We start from the raw sequence: 23,403 nt of genomic DNA, 5'->3' as shown, positions 1-23,403 counted from the left end.
GGACAGAGATGTGAGCATGAGAGCAGAGGGGAGTGTTGAAATGGCAAGCAACCGGAAGCTCGGGGTCATGCTTTCAGGCTGAGCAGAGATGTTTCACAAAGCGGTCACCCAGTCTGCACTTGGTCTTCCCAATGTAGAGGAGACCACATTGTGAGCAGCGAATACAGTTTACTACATTGAAAGAAGTACAAGTAAATCGCTGCTTCACCTGAAAAGAGTGTTTGGCGCCTGAGATAGTGAGGAGAGAGGAGGTAAATGGGCAGGTATTACATCTTCTACGATTGCAGGGGAAGGTACCGTGGGAAGGGGATGAGGTGGTGGAGGTAATGGAGGAGTGGACCAGGGTGTCGCGGAGGGAATGATCCCTTCAGAATGCTGACAGGGGAAGGGAGGGGAAGATGCATTTGGTAGTGCCATCACGCTGGAGGTGGCAGAAATGGCGGAGGATGATCCTTTGGATATGGAGGCTGATGGGGTGGAAAGTGAGGACAAGAGGAACCCTGTCGCAGTTCTGGGAGGGAGAGGAAGGGGTGAGGGTAGAGGTGTGGGAAATGGGCCGGACATGGTTGAGGGCCCTGTCAACCACAGTGGGGGGGGAATCCTCGGTTGAGGAAAAAGGAAGACTTATCAGAAGCGTTGTCATGGAAGGTAGCATCATCAGAGCAGATGTGCTGGAGACGGAGAAACTGGGAGCAAACACAAACTATCTTTGTCCCCTGGCCGGCTGCAGGCCACACGTGCCTTATGACTCACTGAATACAGATCCCAACACAATATTGCTCTCTAAAGTCTGTGCAGTGCCAGTATCTGAGCTGGTGGCTGCGATTGTTACATTGCTAAGTGCTTCTTCCTCAAAGGTCTGATGCTGCTCTTGCCATTCCTCATGAAGCTGCACTGGCTGGCCAGGTAACAGTTCCTGGGTATCTGAAAGCAAAATGCAGAAGGGGAGGGTTGGGGTGAGGGAAGAGCATGGGGTGGAAAGCATAGGGTGGAAAGCAGGAGATCTGTGGTCACACCATCTGCAGCTTTGGACTTCATGCCAAATAGCAGGTGAGGGTGAGGTGGGATTTGAGAAGGTGCACAAGGCAGGTACATATTATTATCCTAAATGGTCTTGGTGGCACCGAATGCAACAGCCTTCATGACAGCCAACCCCATGATGCTGAGCACCGTCTCCTCCAGCGGGCTTAGGTGATACAGTTGTGCCCGTCCCCTTCCATATCTGCTCTGTTCCTTCCTGTTATGAATCACCTTGTCCTGTAAGAGAGTGCAAAGAACATCAGTGATTGTGTTGCAATGTGTTTGGGTGGTATGCCTACCACAGCTGATCAGCTGGAGGTTTGTGGAAGCAACGAGAGATGGGTGTAAGGCTGGCATTGGTTACTCTGTAAGGGCGAATTGAAGTATCTGCATGTTAGTCTGAGTCCCGATTGCTGGAGATTGCTGATGGGGGTGATGAGTGTATGGTACATTGAACACCGACTTCAGTACAATGAGTGAGGCTCCACTTTAAGAGTGGCAGGCTGCCTTTAAGACATGCAAGCTAGATGAAACACCTGCTAGCCATGCACGCTGCCAGGCCCCCTTCTCAGCATGCAACCAGTCGACAGTTCATTCCATGCTGGGCTACATGCTGAAATAATTGAAATGAGGGGCTGGGGCATGAGGTAATTGAGAATCGTGATCCCCGCACCTGCAAACAGCTCTAATCCGATTCTTCCCCCAAGGATTTTTTTTCCAGTTATGGTATTTCTGGACAATGTCAAGAACCTTGAGTAGATTGCAATAATCATGGGATCTGTCACAAGATGCAACACTGATAGATAACTAGGTTTACAAATAAAGTTAAGCTGTATGAAGTGGCTGGCCTGCAAATATCATCTTTCTCTTATGTAATGCATGTCAGAGATATTTCAAATATCGGGGCCTCATCTACATTTTCACCATTTTCAGCAATTTTAAATGGAGCAGAAGCTATGAGAAGCTCAAGTCACCATTACTAATCTTGATTCATGCTTGCTGTATATGTCCTGTCCAAATGTGATAAACCATTTACCTACTCTTTAATGAAATATCAGTTGCTTTTGTGGTGTCACTTTCTCATCAACGTCACAGGTTATGTTACAATGATAACCTTACGTTCTGCCTTGTTCCACAAGTGAAAATCAACACTCCAGAATAACATATTTTTCTTTGCCATAATGCAGATCTCTTATAGTACTTGAACACTGATCTATTTGGGAAAGCGGGAGAAAATTCCAGTACTTGTGCTCCGCATTCAGGATTTACACAGGGCTCAATATACGTTACCCTTGAGTGATGATCAGATAACCTTTACTAGTTCAGGTCAGCTTGATGAGCTGTCTATCATGACCTAAGCATCAGCAGTTCAGATTTACTTAGCTACAGTACATTGATTTTTGGCTGTAACTTGCATTTGATCCTGTTTCTGTTACCAGGCAAAACCAGGCCAAAGCCTCTAATGCCCAAAAGCATCAGTCAAGGGAGGTAGATAAAATACTCTAAATCACCATGGATTAGTTAACAGAGTTTTGACTAAATGTAGGCACCATTCAAAGGTTGTAGAAACCTGAACTTCTATAGCATATTATATGAAATACAGACATCATTCCCTATATATATAAATACGCAAGAGAAACCAAAATGTCACTACTGCATGATAATCACACCGTCTGACATTTTGCAAAGAAAGGGGGACACATAAGTTATTTCCCCATTTTTATCTTTTAATTAAAAATATATTGATCGTGAAATTAACAAATTTACTGTTGTTTCCAGAGAGAAAGAGGAAATCTATATGCAATACACATTGGCATTTAGTTTCGATTGGTTAACATCACTGTATGAGAGTTCTTTATCTGTTATCCTGTTGAGCTAGTTGCAGGGTGTGGGGGAAGGATATGCCCATGTGCAACAACAGTGTGTATTAAACTAACCTTCTAATGGGAAGTCTATTGGCTTTGTATAGTTCTTCAAGCACTTAATAAAAATTCTGACATTTCTTGTGGGTTGGCATGCACCACCATGACGACAAGTAGCTACCGTAGCTCGGCAATAGGTGCCAAGGCCGAAAGCAACAACCCAGAACATAGAAACATAGAAAATAGGAGCAGGAGTAGGCCATTCGGTCCTTCGAGCCTGCTCCGCCATTCATTATGATCATGGCTGATCATCCAACTCAGTAACCTGTTCCCTCTTTCGCCCCATACCCTTTGATCCCTTTAGACCCAAGAGCTATATCTAACTCTTTCTTGAAAACATACAATGTTTTGGCCTCAACTGCTTTCTGTGGTAGCGAATTCCACAGGCTCACCATTCTCTGGGTGAAGAAATTTCTCCTCATCTCAGTCCTGAATGGTTTACCCTGTATCCTTAGACTATGACCCCTGGTTCTGGACTCCCCCAGCATCGGGAACATCCTTCCTGCATCTACCCTGTCAAGTCCTGTTAGACTTTTATAGGTTTCTATGATATCCCCCCCTCACTCTTCTGAACTCCAGCAAATATAATTCTAACCAACTCAATCTCTCCTCATACGTCAGTCCCGCCAGCCCAGGAATCAGTCTGGTAAACCTCCGCAGCACTCCCTCTCCAGCAAGAACATCCTTCCTCAGATAAGGAGACCAAAACTGCACACAATATTCCAGGTGTGGCCTCACCAAGGCCCTGTATAATTGCAGCAAGACATCCCTGCTCCTGTACTCGAAACCTCTTGCTATGAAGCCAACATACCATTTGCCTTTTTTACCGCCTGTTGCACCTGCCTGCTTACCTTCAGCGACTGGTGTACGAGAATACATAGGTCTCGCTGTATATTCACCTCTCTCAGTTTATAGCCATTCAGATAATAATCTGCCTTCCTGCTTTTGCTACCAAAGTGGATAACCTCACATTTATCCACATTATACTGCATCTGCCATGCATTTGCCCACTCACTCAACTTGTCCAAATCACCCTGAAGTCTCTCTGCATCCTCCTCACAACTCACCCTCCCACCCAGTTTTGTGTCATCTGCAAATTTGGAGATATTACATTTAGTTCCCTCGTCTAAATCATATTGTGAATAGCTGGGGTCCAAGCACCGATCCCTGCGGTACCCCACTAGTCACTGCCTGTCATTCGGAAAAAGACCCATTTATCCCTACTCTTTGTATCCTGTCTGCCAACCAATTTTATATCCATCGCAATACACAACCCCCAATCCCATGCGCTTTAATTTTACATGCTAATCTCTTATGTGGGACTTTGTCGAAAACCTTCTGAAAGTCCAAATAAATCACATCCACTGGCTCCCCCTCATCAACTCTATTAGTTACATCCTTGAAGAATTCTGGTAGATTTGTCAAGCATGATTTCCCTTCTGTAAATCCATGCTGACTCTGCCCGATTCCACCACTGTTCTCTCAGTGCTCTGCTATAAAATCTTTGATAATGGACTCTAGAATTTTCCCCACTACCAACGTCAAGCTGACGGGTCTATAATCCCCTGCTTTCTCCGGCAGCCTGGCAGCTTTATGTACAGCATTTGTGGCAGAACCTGCCTTTGCAGCTATCAGCAAAGATGCACCATATGAAGACATCCCATCGAAATGTATTGTTTGCTTACTCTCATAGATAACCATATGAATTAGGAGCAGAAGTAGGCCATTCAGCCCGTTGAGTCTGCTCCGCCATTTAATAAGATCATGGCTGATCTGTTTCTGTCTCAAATTCCCAATAATCTTTGACTCCCTTGCCTAACAAGAATCTATCTACCTCCGCCTTAAAAATATTCAATTACCCTGCCTCCACCACATTCTGAGATAGAAGTATGGCAATAAAATAAAAATTCACTTGAGGGCAGGTTCAGAAAATAGGATGATGAAAAATTATGTCCTATGGTTGTTTTAGAAATATGAGAGTTTAGAAGGATGAAGTACAATAACGCCACCGTAATATTTTTGTCTTTGATCTATTACAAATAAGCATTGAGTAAATGGACTTCTTCTCATTAATAGTTCTAAGTTAGCCTGCAGGCCACACTTTGGCTTGCAAAGAATGCAGGATTCATATTTGTGATCAGTCTGAATGGGAGTATGTGGCATGTGAAGTATACCATACATCTGGTCCACAGGATCATACCCAAGATTATACATATTATGAGGACCCTCTGATTTCTTCCTAAAACTGGCCAAGTATATTACTGAGGGAAATCGAAGATCTAAGGACCTAGTGAGAGCGGTACAGCTTTAGAGTCAACCGACTGCGGTCTGAAGTAAATCAAGGTGTGACGTCACAGGCAAGAAGGTAAGTGGTTGGTTGGTGATTATTTTTCTCTTTTCTCTCTCTAAGCTAGGGTATTGGTTCAAATTAGGAGCTTGGTTAGTATAACAGTGAGCTTTAAGAGTTCAGAATGCGAGGTGGGTGGCCATCTGGAAGAGTAGGAAGAGACAGAAGGTGCAGGGGTCTGCAGGGTGTGTGCTACTCTCAAACAGGTACTCAGCATTGGAGACTGTTACACTGAAGGATTGCAGTTTAGACCATGGAACTAATGGACAAGGGACTGTACGGGAGGGAAAAGAAAAATGTAGAAATGCAGTTGTTATAGGAGATTCCATTGTCACGGGGACAGACAGGCATTTCTGTAACTGTCATCATAAGTCCTGCATGGTGTATTACCTCCCTGGTACCAGCGTAAAGGACATAATGGAGAGGGTTGAGAATATTTTGCTGGGGCAAGGAAGTGAGCCACAAGTTGTGGTACACATCGATAACAATGTCATAGTGAGGGCGGGTATTGAGGTCCTATGGTCAGATTTTCAGCAGCTAGGGAGGAAGTTAAAAAGTAGGACCTTGAAGATAGCAATATTTGGATTACTCCCAGTGCCATGAGCAAGCGAGAGTAGAAATAGTAAGATAGGGAGGATCAATGCGTGGCTTGATGCATGGTGTAGGAGGCACCTATTGAAAAGGGATGAATTACACCTCAACAGGACTGGAACCAATGTCCTCATGGGGCAGTTCACTAGTGTGGTTGGGGAGGGTTTAAACTAAATTGACAAAGGGATGGGCACCAGGATATAGAAGTAGAAAAGAGGAATAAGGTGCATAATGTGAGAGTGTTGGACAGTACTAGAGAATGACGTAGTTCCGTATTAAATAAGAGCGGACTGAGAAGGACTATGAGGAATGCAAAGACAGGATTGCAAAGCACGTGAATGCACAAAGTATGGTGAATAAGGTTGGTGAGCTACAAGCACAAATAGCAATATGGGAATATGATGTTGTGGCAATAATGGAAATTTGACTTAAAATGGTGAGGACTGGATGCTTAATATATAAGGATAATGACGTGTTTAGAAAAGATAGAAAAGGAAAAAAAAGGGTGGTGGAGTGGCAGTACTGATTAGGGAAGACATTATAGTGTTGGAAAGAGGAGAGGTCCATGAGGGGGCAAGGACAGAATCCATTTGGTTAGGTTGAGAAGAAAAAAGGGTATGATCATGCTACTGGAGGTATTATATAGACCTCCAAATAGTGAGCGAGAGAGATAAAAGAGCAAATCTGCAGGGAAGTGGGCCTTTAATTACCCAAATATCGATTGGAATAATGTTAGAGTAAAGGGAAAGGAGGGACAGAAATTTCTGAAATGTGTCCAGGAGAACTTCCTTGATCTGTATGTTCTCAGCCCAACTAGAAAGAAGGCATTGCTGGATCTGGTCCTTGGAAATGAGGTGGGCTAAGTGGACCAAGAGTCTGTGGGGGTACACCTGGGTAAAAGTGATCATTGTATCATAAGGTTTAGGCTAGTAATGCAGAAAAGCAAGGAACAATACAAGGTTGAATGTCTCGATTGGAAGAGAGCTAATTTCAATGCAATGAGAAGGGATCTAGCCAGGATAAAAATGGAACCAAAGAACAAAGAACAGCACAGCACAGGAACAGGCCATTCGGCCCTCCAAGCCTGCACCGATCATGATGCCCGTCTAAACTAAAACCTTCCGCACTTCCGGGGTCCGTATCCCTCTATTTCCATCATATTCATGTATTTGTCAAGATGCCTCTTAAATGTCGCTCTAAACTTTGCCCCTCGCCCCTTAAACCTATGTCCCTAGTAACTGACTCTTCCACCCTGGGAAAAAGCTTCTGACTATCCACTCTGTCCATGCCACTCATAACTTTGTAAACCTCTATCAGGTCGCCCCTCCACCTCCGTCATTCCAGTGAAAACAATCCGAGTTTATCCAACCTCTCCTCATAGCTAATACCCTCCAGACCAGGCAACATCCTCTTCTGTACCCTCTCTAAAGCCTCCACATCCTTCTGGTAGTGTGGCAACCAGAATTGTATGCAATATTCCAGGTTTTTGTAAGGTTTTGTACAGCATGACTTGCCAATTTTTATACTCTATGCCCTGACTGATGAAGGCAAGCATGCCGTATGCCTTCTTGACTACCTTATCCACCTGCGTTGTCACTTTCAGTGATCTGTGGACCTGTATGCCCAGATCTCTCTTGGAAACTGACAGGAAAAACTGTAACAGAATAATGGGTTATCTTTAAGGAAGAGATGCTTCAGGTATAGACTAGGTTCATTCCAACAAGGATGAAAGGTTGGTGAACCAAGAACGGGGCTCTTGGATGATGAGGGAGGTAGAGATTATGATGAAATAAAAAAAGTGAGAACCAGGTCAAATACAATAGGTTGAGAGAGAAGGTAAAGAAAAAAGAGGGCAAAGATAGAATATGAGAAAAGAATAGTATCATGCTAGGCCCCCACCTGCTAAGAATGAGGCACATCAATTTTGTCATGAACATTGATTTTAAATTGCTGTTAAACAGATTAGCCGTGGCTGGAAACAACATTTACATACCAACAGACATCAAAGGTGAGGAAGCGCATTCAAGGACCTGCTCAGGAGAATACAATCCACAAGGGCCAAGACTGGTTGGACTAGCTGGTCACATGACTAACTGGCTGTTCCAGGGTTTTCTTTTGAACTGGCCACAGAGAGTTTGAACTCAGAAAGACTGTTTGCTCCTGGACTGAGAAGATCTCTCCTATCTGCTCCCATCTCTTTCTCAAAAGCCTCTGAATCCACCGAAGCCACATGAACTCCAAGAGAGAAAAGTCTCCAACAGCGAACAAGATTTATGAAGGATACTGGACCCCAACAAAATGCAAGATCTACCTACAATCAAGGACTCTACAGTGAGCTCGAAGAACTGGAACAAAAACTCTTCAGATATTGCCTCAAACTTTGCCATTTTATTTTTCTTCTGCTCTTTTCTGTCTCTATTTGCATGTGTGTATTGCATGCTAGTGTGGGTGTGTCATGTATCCATAGGCATCAACCGAATTAGAATTTAAGTTCAAGTTTAATAAATTTCAACTTTTCTTCTTTAAACCTAAGAAAACCTGTTTGTGCTGGTTTCTTTGCCTTATAATTGGAAAGTGGTGGACAAGGATTCACCAAGGGGGAGCTAAAAACACGGTGTGTTTAAAATTAAATCCTGCTATGGTAAGAGTAGGTGAGAGGGGCCCCTAGACACCTTTCTCACCTGGTTGTAACAATAGCAGTTAACATAAAAAGGAACCCAAAAATCTACTACTGGCACGTAAATAGTAAGCAGGTAGCAAGAGGTGAAATGGGGCATATTAGAGACAAAAAGCATGCTATATGCTTAGAGGTCCAAAGCAAGGCTAGACTATTTAATTAGTACTTTGTATCAGTCTTTACTAAAGAAGAGGAATCTAACAAAAGATCAGTAGAAACGGAAAGAGTAGAGGCAATGGATCTGGCAAAAATTGAGGGAGGAGGTACTGGAAAGACTGGTTTTGCTTAGAGTAGGTAAGTCACATGGTCCAAATGGCTTGCATCCCAGGTTGCTTAAAGCAAGTAAGGGTGGAGATAATGGAACGGCTTGCCATAATCTTCCAATCCTCCCTAGATACAGAGTGGATGCTGGAGGATTGAAGGCTGGATTTTGTGTGGCCCCATGAGGCAGGATCGGAGGCGGGACGGCATGGAGTATCATGATGGGTGGCGGGAGGCAAGGTGAGGTGGAGGGCCCGTTGCCTGCCCATCGCCAAATGATCTTCCTGGGGGCATGAAAGGCCAATGACGGCCTTCCCGCCCAGAGGCCATGTGAGGCCCTTACGTGGCCTATTAGTGGCCAATTAAGGGCCTCTTCCAACTGACGCTGGGATCGTAGAAGCAACGGGGAAGACCTCTGCCACATGGGGAAGTCGCTTTGTAACACGAGACGCCCTCCCTGTGGGCTTGGGGGGGGGGGTCCCTCCACTGTGGGCAACTTGAAGCCCATGGAGGACCCCCATTGGGAACAAATTCACCCCTTGGGACTCCTCCCCCTGGACTGCAAGACTAACCCCAGCCTCCCCTCACGGGGGCCTTCCAGACTGGCCCCCACGACCCCGCCTCATCCACCCCTTCTGCTGGGTTCCAGCACTGGACTTGCGTCCGAGGCCACTGCAATACCAGCAGTGGCCACTGCTTTCATTGGCACTGCCGATACTGCTTAGCTGCTTGCCCTCTGATTGGCTGGCAGCTGATGGAGGCAAGATCCCGGTCTTTAAAGGGACAGGGATCCCGCCTCCTGAAACTTTGATTTAAAAGGATTGAGGATCTCTCTGGGTGGGGGATGGCTGGTGCCCAAACAGGCAGAGGCGGTGTTCCCCTTTTCAGCCCAGCGCTGGGAGCCCTGCGTCTCCAGCACAAAATCCAGCCCAAAGAGTGGCAAATATGATACCCAAGATATCCAAGAAAGGGTATAAGATCAGTCTTAGCAACTAGAGGCTAATCAGTTTAACATCAGTGGTGGGTAAGGTTTTAGTAGCAATAATCATGTAAAAAATCTGAGTTAATTAAGAATAACCAGCATGGATTTGTAGAAGGCAGATCATACTTAACTAATCTAACTGAGTTTTTTGATGAAGTAACAGAGAAGGTTCATAAAGGGAATGTGGTGGATGTTGCCTATATGGATTTTAAGAAACCATTTGATAAAGTACCACATAAAAGGCTGATTAACAAAGTTGAGGCTCATGGAACAGGAGGGTCAATGTCCAATTGGATAAAAAACAAAATGCCTTAAGGACAGAAAACAGCGAGTCATGGTAAGTGGTTAATTTTCAGACTGGAGGATGGTAGACACTGGCATTCCCCAAGGGTCAGTGCTAGGACCACTGCTTTTTTTGCAATATATAAATGACTTGGATTTTGGAATGCAGAGTAGAATTGCAAAATTTGCCAATGATACCAAACTTGGAGGAATGGCAAACATTGTGGATGATAGTTATTGCCTGCAACAGGACATAGATAGGATAACACAATCGGCAGACAAGTGGCAGATGGAATTTAGTGCAGAGAAGTGTGAGGTGGTGCATTTCGGCAGAAGGGATAGGGTGAGGCAATATAGACATAATGGCACATTTCTAAAGAGTGTGCAGGGACAGGGGGACCTCGGCGTGTATGTGCATTGATCTTTGAAGGAGGCAGGACATATTGAGAGACCGGTTAGCAAAGCATATGGGGTCTTGGGCTTCATATATACTGGCATTGAGTACAAAAGCAGGGATGTTGAGGGTGCAGAGGAGATTTACCAGAATGGTTACAGGGATGGGGGATTTTAGCTACAAGGTTAGGTTGGAAAAGCTAGGGTTGTTCTCCTTGCAGCAAAGGAGACTGAGGGGAGATTTGATAGAGGTGTAGACATTGGTCATCTCAATTTCTCTGCCCCCCTCACTCACTCTAACCTGTCCCCCTCTGAACTTGAGGCACTCCGTTCTCTCAGGTCTAACCCCGACATGGTCATCAAACCTGCAGACAAGGGTGGTGCTGTTGTTGTATGGCGTACCGACCTCTACCTTGCAGAAGCTCAACGCCAACTCACAGACACCTCTTCCTACCTCCCTCTGGACCATGACCCCACCACCGAACATCAAGCCACCATCCAAAGGACTGTCACTGACCTCATCTCCTCTGGAGATCTTCCCTCTATGGCTTCCAACCTCATAGTCCCACAACCCCGGACAGCCCGCTTCTACCTCCTTCCCAAAATCCACAAACGGGACTGTCCCGGCAGACCCATTGTGTCAGCCTGCTCCTGCCCCACTGAACTTATTTCTTCCTATCTAGACTCTATCTTTTCTCCGCTGGTCCAGTCTCTTCCCACCTACATCCGTGACTCTTCTGATGCCCTACGTCATTTTGACAATTTCCAGTTTCCTGGTCCCAACCGCCTCCTCTTCACTATGGACGTCCAATCGCTCTACACCTCCATCCCCCACCAGGATGGTTTGAGGGCTCTCCACTTCTTCCTGGAACAGAGGCTCAACCAGTCCCCATCCACCACCACCCTCCTCCGCCTGGCTGAACTTGTTCTCACATTGAGCACTTCCTTCAAGTAAAAGGTGTCGCTATGGGTACCCGCATGGGTCCTAGTTATGCCTGTCTTTTCGTGGGAGATGTCAAGCATTCTTTGTTCCAGTCCTACTCAGGCCCCCTCCCCCAACTCTTTTTCCGGTACATTGATGACTGTATCGGTGCCGTTTCCTGCTCCCGCCCCGAACTAGAAAACTTTATCAACTTTGCTTCCAATTTCCACCCTTCCCTCACCTTTACATGGTCCATCTCTGACACTTCCCTTCCCTTCCTCGACTTCTCTGTCTCCATCTCTGGGGATAGGTTGTCTACTAATATCCATTATAAGCCCACCGACTCCCACAGCTACCTCGACTACACTTCTTCACACCCTACCTCCTGTAAGGACTCCATTCCATTCTCCCAGTTTCTCCGTCTCCGACGCATCTGCTCTGATGATGCTACCTTCCATGACGGTGCTTCTGATATTACCTCCTTTTTCCTCAACCGAGGATTTCCCCCCACTGTGGTTGACAGGGCCCTCAACCGTGTCCGACCCATTCCCCGCACCTCTACCCTCACCCCTTCCCCTCCCTCCCAGAACCGTGACAGGGTTCCCCTTGTCCTCACTTTTCATCCCACCAGCCTCCCTATCCAAAGGATCATCCTCCGCCATTTTCGCCACCTCCAGCGTGGTGCCACTACCAGTCGCATCTTCCCCTCCCTTCCCCTGTCAGCATTCCGAAGGGATCGTTCCCTCCGCGACACCCTGGTCCACTCCTCCATTACCCCCACCACCTCGTCCCCGTCCCAGGGCACCTTCCCCTGCAATCGCAGGAGGTGTAATACCTGCCCATTTACCTCCTCTCTCCTCACTATCCCAGGCCCCAAACACTCCTTTCAGGTGATGCAGTGATTTACTTGTACTTCTTTCAATGTAGTATACTGTATTCGCTGCTCACAGTGTGGTCTCCTCTACATTGGGGAGACCAAGCGCAGACTGGGTGACCGCTTTGCGGAACATCTCCGCTCAGTCGGCAAGCAGGACCCTGAGCTTCCGGTTGCTTGCCATTTCAACACTCCCCCCTGCTCTCATGCTCACATCTCTGTCCTGGGATTGCTGCAGTGTTCCAGTGAACATCAACGCAAGCTCGAGGAACAGCATCTCATCTACCGATTAGGCACACTACAGCCTGCCGGACTGAACATTGAGTTCAATAATTTCAGAGCATGACAGCCCCCCATTTTACTTTCATTTTTAGTTATTTTTTTTTCCTTTTTTTTTTACATTCTTTTTTACATTTTTTACCATCTTTTTTTGCATTTATTTCATTTCATCTTAGTTTGTTCAGTTTGCTTACCCACTGTTTTTTTTTCAGGTTTTTTTTCAGGTTTGCACTTGCTGCTGTTCAATATTCTGTGTATTCACACCTAATCTGTACTAATGCTTTGTCTTTCAACACACCATTAACATATTGTTTGCCTTTGCTCCGTGACCTTTTGGTCAGCTATGTGGCCTGGTCCAATCTGCACCTTCTCCTTTGTTATCTCTTGCCCCACCCCCACCTCACTTGCTTATAATCTGTGACTTTTCTAATATTTGTCAGTTCCGAAGAAGGGTCACGGACCCGAAACGTTAACTCTGCTTCTCTTTCCACAGATGCTGCCAGACCTGCTGAGTGATTCCAGCATTTCTTGTTTTTGTTTCAGATTTCCAGCATCTGCAGTATTTTGCTTTTATTTGATAGAGGTGTACAAGTTTATGAGAGCTTTAGATAAGGTAGACAAGGAAAAACTATTCCCATTAACTGATGGTACAAGGACTAGGAGACACAGATTGAAGGTTTTGGGAAAGAGATGCGGGGGAATGTGAGGAAGCACTCTTTTACCCAGTGAGTGGTAATGACCTGAAACTCAATGCCCACGAGGGTGGTGGAAGCAAAAACAATCAATGATTTCAAAAGTAAATTGGACGGACATTTGAAGGAAATAAACTTGCGGAGGAGTGGGACTGACTGGATTACTCCACGGAGAGCTAGCATGGACTCGATGGGCTGAATGCCCTCCTTCTGTGCTTCTATGGGCTGAATTTTACGCCGCCTCAGCAGGTCGGATGGTGACATGGGGGCGGTGTAAAATTGAGCAGGAGGCTCCGGGAGGCCTACCCGCCCCACTTCTGCCTCCGGCCAAGTTTACGGCGTTGGGGGGAAGGGGGGGAAATGGCCCGACCACCCGAGGCCAATCAAGGCCCCTAAGTGGCCACTTAAAGGCTACTTAAGGGCCCTCGCCCGTCTCCATGGGTATTTCACCTGTGGCAAGCGGGCGTGCTGGGGACATGAAAGGCCGCCCGGCGATAGCTGCCAGTCTTCTGGTGCCCCTGGGTGGGGGGGCATGGCAGTTAGGCACAGGGTGCCCGATTGAGGGCCGCCCCCGCCTCTCAACCCACCCCCGGGACCCAAGAATCCCCCTCCCCCCAAACGAACACACCAGCCTCACCAGGGAAGGACCGATCCCCGTGGTGAGGCAACTCCAACTTACCTTCCCTCCAGGCTCCCTGGCGTCGGCTGGGCTGCAGTCCCAGCAGTGGCCACCGCTCCGATTGGCCAGCAGTTCAATGAGGCAGGACCTCCTCCCTCAAGTGGGTGGAAGTCCCGCCTCGGGACAATTAAAGCCCGGGGACCCGTAAAATGTGGGTCGGATCCCTGGGCTAGGCAGAAGCGGGTTTGCCACTGACTTTCATGTCGGTGGCGAATTCCTGTCCGCCTAAGGTAAAATCCAGCCCCATGACTCTAAGAAATATCCAGATGGTAAGTAGTTGTAGGTTACCAAGAAGTTTGCAAATCTTTTGCCACAAACACAATTTTGACAAATGATCAGATAAATCTTTGTGTGCAGAAAATATCTTTAATACATTACAAGATTGGAAGACTACTGCAAGAAGCTGTATCCTCCCTCACAATTCAATGGTGTTAACATCATGGCCAATAGGACTGAAGACATAATTTAACCATCTGTCCCTGAAATTAGGACAGTTAAAAGGTCATTCTTTATTTATGGCCTTCCTATTTATGGTTAAAGGTCTGATTAAAAGAAACGGAGCCATACATTGTCCAATAAGCCTGTTAGAATATATGACTTTAGAAATGCCACTGAATATATTATGGAGTTCATTGAGCCCATGGGCAGGATTTTGGGTTTTGGGTCAGACCCCCAACATTGAGGTCAAATGGCAGTCCTGACCCCACGCTGTGTCAGGAGCAGTCACCCGGCAGTGATTTCCCCTGAATTGGCCAATTATCAGTTAGAGGACATGCCCGCCATTCAATTAAGGATGCTGGACAGGCTCTAGAAGCTGGAGGGCCAATAGGAGATCCTCCAGCATGCAAGGAGCTGCAGCCTGCTCTCACAGATAAGGGAGAGAGATGGCGCCTTCATCTTGAGGTGCCCTCTCAGCATCTTTTAAAACCTTTGAATTAAAAAATGGCCCCAACTGCCAGGCCACCAGAACGGCCTGCAGCCTCAGCTGTAGCCAGGTAGGCGGGGAGGGCCTCAAAGCCTGCCTGGAGTGTAAGACCCTCAGTTTGCCACCAGGAGTCTACCTCCAGGCAGCTGACCTGTTCCCGACACTAGTGGGGAGGCCCGTGGGCTGACTGGAAAATTCTAGCTGGCCCCTGGCTAATTGGCCTTTCACTTATCTTAATAGGCTACCCACCACTTGCAGGTGGGCAGTCCTACCGATCCCAATCCCACTTACAGGAAAATGACCCGGGGGTAGAATGGTGCGGGTAAATTGGCATACTGTCTGGCGGTGCGAAATTACACGCCCGCCTGCCTCCATTCCCCACCCTCTCCCACCATATTAGGGTGAAAATTCAGGCCCATGGCTCCATACACCAATTTACCTTTTCAAGGACTCCACTAAACTTGTTTATGTGCAGGTGGGAAAGTTATGAAAAGATTCTCATTTCTCCCCAAACATAATTGAGTAAAATTTCAGAATATCTAACCTTATAAAAACGGTGTCACCTCATAACACTGAAGCAATGTTACACCGTCACTCTTATCAAAACTAATATATATGGAACAAGATCTAAACTCCACAGACATTTTCAGTAAGTTAGGAAGGGATTAATATTAAGCTCTGTTATGATGTAAAGGACTATAGATCTATCTGCAGCATTAGTATCAAGAAAGCTTTCCTACCACTTTAGTTTACTCACATGGAGAAAATGCAGGGAGGTAAGGGATGGGAGAGAACACTTCTGTTTTGAGGTGAATGATAGAAAGTGAACACAGTTGCTAAGACCCTCGATGCAGGGCATATATGAGCTGTAAATTGGTCTATTAATTGGTCTATAAATCTGTGCTACCTCTGAATTAAAAATAAAGTGCCCAGTTACCATAACCAAAGAGAACATCAATGTACATTTACTGGATTGGACTTTACTGTGGTGCTCAGTCAATAACCCACAAATGCTCATTTCCAGGCTTAAGCATGAAGAAAGGACACTTCAGTGGTGTAGTTGAGTAAAAAAAATCTGCATTTGTGGAACTGTAAATTCAATCTCGGGATTGGGCGCCACTGGCAAGGCCGATGTTTATTTTCTGTCACTAGGTGCCCTGAGATGGTGGTGGTCGGCTGCCTTTTTGAACCGCTGCAATCCATGTGGTGATCAAACTACTCTACGTAACAGTTTGATACAACTGAAAGACTTGCTAGACCAGTTCAGAGAACAGTTGAGAGTCAACCATATTCGTGTGGGATTGAGACCACATATATGCTCGGTAAGGACAGCAAGTTCTTTCCCTAAGGGACATTACTGAACTGTTGGGGTTTTTACAACAATCTGAAAGCGTCATGGTTACTTTTACTAAAACCAGCCTTTTTCCAGAAACTTGTTTTTGATGCATTCATAAAATTTGAGACGGAAAGAAAAATTATGCTGCAGCTTCACTGCATCAATTATGATTTAATTATTAGTTTAAGTATTTTTAAATGAATAGAATATGACCCTACCTCCTTGGTATAAATGCGTCTGCATTATTCCCTCAGAAGTAAAAGGGTTAATGCAGTTCCCTAGTCTTTAAGAACCCAGTTTATCTCTGCAATTTCTAACACCAGCGGCTTTGCTCAGCTGGAAACAAACAGAACCTACAGTAGATGCAATAGTGAGTGAACTTTCTGCTGATCCACAGTTATAATTAGGGTTGAGCTGTCCTTTTAAAAAGGTCAAGAAATTAAATATGTAAAGAAAAACAAGGGACACCCATCTATAAAAGAATATAAAGTCAATAGGTCAGACATCAAACACAAATAGTTGAATTGGGTTTACCATTAATTTGTCCCTTCTGTTCTTGATATGTGTCCAAACCACTTTTTCCTATTTGATACCCTGTTCAACAAAATCAAATTTGGGTACAGGCTTCCTATTTTTGGCAAGTGCAGGCAAAATTAAGAAAAAAAAAATGACAGGCAGAAGAGGAGAGAAAATACTGCCAGAAAAATGTTATCCACAAGCCTGGTTCTTACTGAGTCACATTCTGTAACAGGAAAGGATTTAATTTTGGTACGTAGTGCCAGTGAGTTTATTACAAACATCTTTACACATTGCCATTTGCCATGAATGCAGATTGCTTCAGAGCAATAAAAATAACCAATCGCTGGCTGGTTGAAAGGTGTTCGCTGCAGGCATAGGGTATTCATTCTGAACATGCTCTTTACAATTTCACTTGAATTGCTTTTGGTAGGTGACCATGATTTCTGCCTGAAGCTTTAACTAATGACTTCTGTGCCACATCTTCAAACCTGAGCAAGGATCAATATGGAAGGCAAGCCGTGCTACATGTTTAGTGATAGAGCATACTTTTGAGATTTGGAAGAAGAAATTTTACTTCATTGATCATATGTGGAAGGGCAGCAACTTGCACTTAGTGCAGAAGTGAACGTGTTACTTTGTTACTTTATTTAATGTTCTGCTCTGGTCATAATTTTCAACATTTTGGCCCAGATTTTTCAGTAAAAATAAAGGTAAGACTATCAGTGCTTATTAAAGAATAAATCAGACAGCAACTTCTGTGCAATTAAACATGGAAATCAAAAAGCTGCTGTCCAAGTTGTCTTACTCCTCCAGAAGCTATAGTTATCTCACTGAGAGACCCAGCATTCAAATACTTGGAACAGTGTGAAGTATGCCATACATACTTCCTCAGGAGGTGTTTGAGGCCCTGTATGCAAGGAGAGTCCAGTTCAAAGTTTTCTGTCCAAGCAGAGAGAAACAGGATGTGTGGTCACGTGAATTTGACAGTGTGGCGGGATTCCCAATGGTGCAAGGAACCATCGACTGCACGCACATGGCTGTGCAGGCCCTACGGGTCAATGGAGAGAGGTACATGAACCGCAACAGGTTCCACACCATTAATGTGCAATTGATGTGTTACCATGCTCAAACCATCATGTCAGTGAATGCCCACTATTTGCAGCATCCATGCTGCCTTTATGTTGAATCAGACTAGCATTCCTGCTGCCTTCAGACCACCATGATGAACTTTGCAGAGACAAGGGGATACCCCTGTACGCAATACTGATGAGCCCCACTACCCCCCACAACCCCCCACTGTATCACCTGACCACGGGAGGGTGACAAGCATGCACTGAGAGCCATATTGTCATGAGAAACATTGTGGAGCAGACTATCAGCTTCCTCAAGCAGTGGTTTCGCTGCCTGGACTCTTAGGGGGTGGGGAGCCCTACAATACATGGCTCCAAGTTCGCGGTGGTCTGCTATGTCCTCCATAACATCACAATTGTCAGAGCACAGCCACTGCCACACTGGCATCTGATGGCCACCCAGGGAGGAGGAGCAAGAGGAGGAGGAAAAAATAGAGGAGGAGGCAGAGAGGAGACATCCCAGACCTCTTCACTCTGGACGAGTTGTTTGAGAACGCCCACTCAGATTCCGGTTGATCCCTTCACCACCATGGCTCCACCATTCCCCAACTTGTTAATCATCTCCAATATCCCATCACAGTGTCCTCTTGGCCAAAATCCTGCAATAAAAGCCACCAATAAAAACCTTGCCATAACATCTTTACCCAACAGTGCATCCAATTATGCAAACAAAAATGAACTATTCATCCTTGTGAATTCCTTTAGTGCCTGTCTTATGGGTACCTTTGCCTGTCCCAGTGCAGCTACGCAGTTCTCTCCCAGTGCTGCAGCATGGCTGGTGACTTTCACTGGGGAAGACTGCAGATGAACTTGCAGGGCACCCTCCAGCAGCTCTGGGCCTTAAGAGCCCGGCTTTGGACTGCACCACCACGGCATGGGCTGCAGCAGTCTAAACCAGCTGGCTGAGAGGCACCAGCAAGACCACTGGTGGAGTAGCAGTGCTGGGTGAATGTATGCTGCCATCCTGAGAGAGGACTGTGGGTTCGTGTTCTGCTGTGCCACTGGCACTGCCCCGGGGTGGAGCCTCAGCAATCATTGTAATCTTCTGGAGTGCAGATTTCTGAACTGCTGTCAGAGCTTGCATGCCCCTTTGAGCACTGAGATCCACAGCCATGATGGCAGCAATATGTGCTTGCATGGTAGCAAGCATTGATCGCATGACAAAATAAAAACAAAATATTGCGGATGCTGGAAATCTGAAATACAAACAGAGAGTGCTGGAAATACTCAGCAGGTCTGGCAGCATCTGTGGAGATAGAAACAGAGTTAATGTTACAGGTCAATGAAACAATGGGGGACCAGGAGGCCTGCATGAAAAGTCCTCAACCTGAAATGTTAACCCTGTTTCTCTCTCCATAGATCTCATGACCTCTGTCTGCGCTCACTGCGGCACTGAGCTGTTGGGTGGCTTCCACCCATGCTGCAGTGGAAGCTGAGACAGCAGCCATGAGACGTTGCATCATAGCTGGGTCCGCAAGTCCTGTCATGGAGTTAGCCACCATTTCCACCCTGGAAAGGATGGGCGTCAAGCTCTGCACGATTCCCTGCACATTGCAGCCAGACTCCTCCATGCTTCTTGATAGTGCTCCAATGCACCAAGCATCGCTGTGTGCATGTCTATCAGCGTTCTCCTGCATGCCGCCCCATCAGAGTCTTGTCCAAGTCCTCTACTGCAGAACTCATGTGCAACTCTGCCCTCTAGTAAGCTGGCATATAAACTATCCTTTGCCCCAGCCTGGCTGCAGCCCACTTGTGCTCGGTAACTCACCATGTGCAGCTCCTGACTCTATCCTGCTCTCTAAGGCACACACAATTCCAGTATGTAAGCTGGTGGATGTGAGTATCAGACCAAGTGATGGTGCCTCTTTATCAGTGATGTGGTGTTGCTTTTGCCTTTCCTTCTGCGGCTACTGTTGCTGGGCAGGCAGCAAATCTTGGGTGTCTGAAAGCAGAAAATCAGAATGGGAAGTTCGAGGGTGAACAAAGCGGAGCGGATTGGAATAAAAACAAAAAGTGCTGGAATTATTCAGCAGGTCTGGCAGCATCTGTGGAGAGAGAAGCAAAGTTCATGTTTCAGGACTGTGACCGTTCATCAGAAAGGCTGGAAAAGAATCAGGAGTGGGTTGGAAATTGGGTCACACCATCTGAGAAAGGGCATAAGGCAGGAATGCTTGAATGTTCTCAGTGATGCTGGATGCAACAGATGGCAGGCAAACCTGGTTCTGCTCTGTTCTCTGCAATTGTGGCCTTGTCCTGCAAGAGATAGGGCAGACTGTCAGTCATTATAATGTCAAATAAAAACAAGAAATGCTGGAACCACTCAGCAGGTCTGGCAGAATCTGTGGAAAGAGCAGAGTTAACGTTTCAGGTCAGTGACCCTTCTTCGGAACTGACAAATATTAAAAATATCACAGATTATAAGCAAGTGAGGTGGGGGTGGGGCAAGAGATAACAAAGGAGAAGGTGTAGATTGGACAAGGCCACATAGCTGACCAAAAGGTCATGGAGCAAAGGCAAACAATATGTTAATGGTGTATTGAACGACAATTCTTGATCTCTTCATTGAAAACTGTCGGCGAGACATTGGTCACCTCAATTTCTCTGCCCCCCTCACTCACTCTAACCTGTCCCCCTCTGAACTTGAGGCACTCCGTTCTCTCAGGTCTAACCCCGACATGGTCAACAAACCTGCAGACAAGGGTGGTGCTGTTGTTGTATGGCGTACCGACCTCTACCTTGCAGAAGCTCAACGCCAACTCACAGACACTTCTTCCTACCTCCCTCTGGACCATGACCCCACCACCGAACATCAAGCCACTGTCCAAAGGACTGTCACTGACCTCATCTCCTCTGGAGATCTTCCCCCTACAGCTTCCAACCTCATAGTCCCACAACCCCGGACAGCCCGCTTCTACCTCCTTCCCAAAATCCACAAACGGGACTGTCCCGGCAGACCCATTGTGTCAGCCTGCTCCTGCCCCACTGAACTTATTTCTTCCTATCTAGACTCTATCTTTTCTCCGCTGGTCCAGTCTCTTCCCACCTACATCCGTGACTCTTCTGACACCCTACGTCATTTTGACAATTTCCAGTTTCCTGGTCCCAACCGCCTCCTCTTCACTATGGACGTCCAATCGCTCTACACCTCCATCCCTCACCAGGATGGTTTGAGGGCTCTCCGCTTCTTCCTGGAACAGAGGCCCAACCAGTCCCCATCCACCACCACCCTCCTCCGCCTGGCTGAACTTGTTCTCACATTGAACAACTTCTCCTTCAACTCCACGCACTTCCTTCAAGTAAAAGGTGTCGCTATGGGTACCCGCATGGGTCCTAGTTATGCCTGTCTTTTTGTGGGATATGTCGAGCATTCTTTGTTCCAGTCCTACTCAGGCTCCCTCCCCCAACTCTTTTTCCGGTACATTGATGACTGTATCAGTGCCGTTTCCTGCTCCCGCCTCAAACTGGAAAACTTTATCAACTTTGCTTCCAATTTCCACCCTTCTCTCACCTTTACATGGTCCATCTCTGACACTTCCCTTCCCTTCCTCGACTCCTCTGTCTCCATCTCTGGGGATAGGTTGTCTACTAATATCCATTATAATCCCACCGACTCCCACAGCTACCTTGACTACACTTCTACACACCCTACCTCCTGTAAGGACTCCATTCCATTCTCCCAGTTTCTCCGTCTTCGACGCATCTGCTCTGATGATGCTACCTTCCATGACGGTGCTTCTGGTATGACCTCCTTTTTCCTCAACCGAGGATTCCCCCCCACTGTTGTTGACAGGGCCCTCAACTGTGTCCGGCCCATTTCCCGTACCTCTGCCCTCAACCCTTCCCCTCCCTCCCAGAACCGTGACAGGGTTCCCCTTGTCCTCACTTTCCACCCCATCAGCCTCCATATCCAAAGGATCATCCTCCGCCATTTCTGCCACCTCCAGCATGATGCCACTACCAAACGCATCTTCCCCTCCCATCCCCTGTCAGCATTCCGAAGGCATCGTTCTCTCCGTGACACCCTGGTCCACTCTTCCATTACCCCCACCACCTCATCCCCGTCCCATGGCACCTTGCCCTGCAATCGCAGGAGGCGTAATACCTGCCCATTTACCTCCTCTCTCCTCACTATCCCGGGCCCCAAACACGCCTTTCAGGTGAAGCAGCGATTTACTTGTACTTCTTTCAGTGTAGTATACTGTATTCGCTGCTCACAATGTGGTCTCCTCTACATTGGGGAGACCAAGCGCAGACTGGGTGACCGCTTTGCGGAACACCTCCGCTCAGTCCGCAAGCAGGAACCTGAGCTTCCGGTTCGCTTGCCATTTCAACACTCCCCCCTGCTCTCATGCTCACATCTCTGTCCTGGGATTGCTGCAGTGTTCCAGTGAACATCAACGCAAGCTCGAGGAACAGCATCTCATCTACCGATTAGGCACTCTAAAGCCTGCTGGACTGAACATTGAGTTCAATAATTTCAGAGCATGACAGGCCTCCCATTTTACTTTCATTTTTAGTTGTTTTTCTTTTTTCTTTTTTACATTTTTTACAACCTTTTTTTGCATTTATTTCATTTCATCTTAGTTTGTTCAGTTTGCTTACCCACTGTTTTTTTCATGTTTGCACTTGCTGCTGTTCAATATTCAGTCCGTTAACACCTTTTCTGTACTAATGCGTTGTCTTTCAACACACCATTAACATATTGTTTGCCTTTGCTCCATGACCTTTTGGTCAGCTATGTGGCCTTGTCCAATCTACACCTCCTTTGTTATCTCTTGCCCCACCCCCACCTCACTTGCTTATAACCTGTGACATTTTTAATATTTGTCAGTTCCGAAGAAGGGTCACTGACCCGAAACGTTAACTCTGCTTCTCTTTCCACTGATGCTGCCAGACCTGCTGAGTGGTTCCAGCATGTCTTGTTTTTATTTCAGATTTCCAGCATCCACAGTATTTTGCTTTTATTTTCGTCATTATCATGTACTGTGTTTGGGTGATGTGTCTGCTGTCGCTGAATAGCTGTAGATATTGTGACAGAAATCACACCTGCCAAACAGAAACATATTAATTTTGTCATATAGGACACTACTTGAAACTTTTTACATGATATTGCAAAGAAATTGTTTAACAAAAACAGAACTGAGTGGCTGAAAACATGGTTGTACATTTGCATTCAAGAGGCATGAATGGAGAGACAACGGGGGTGCTCCTTGATTTAATTCACAAGATAGGTCTGGATAATAGTGATGATCAAAAGACACCGACAGCTTTTGACTTTGTAAGAGACAAAACTCCACCCCTCACCACATATGGCTGGGAGGCTTAAATCCAACCACCCTCCAAGAATTGGCTGTTTCAAACAAAAGGAAGGTCACATGACCAACCTGCTGCCCCGACTGGGGTTTTTTGAATTGTGCCTGACAGAAAGGAAAAAGACTGCAACTGGACTGGCAGAAAAGAAGTCCCTCTCTCGCTCTGTCTCTCTCTCTCTCCAGCAAAGTCCCAGGGAACCCTGGGTGGCAACTTTGACTTCAAGTCTACAAACAAAACCCTGCTTCGGCCTTCTGGTACC

The sequence above is a fragment of the Heterodontus francisci genome, chromosome 6, assembly GCF_036365525.1.
Source record: "Heterodontus francisci isolate sHetFra1 chromosome 6, sHetFra1.hap1, whole genome shotgun sequence".
NCBI lineage: Eukaryota > Metazoa > Chordata > Chondrichthyes > Heterodontiformes > Heterodontidae > Heterodontus > Heterodontus francisci.
Note: the sequence above shows the minus strand (reverse complement) of the source record.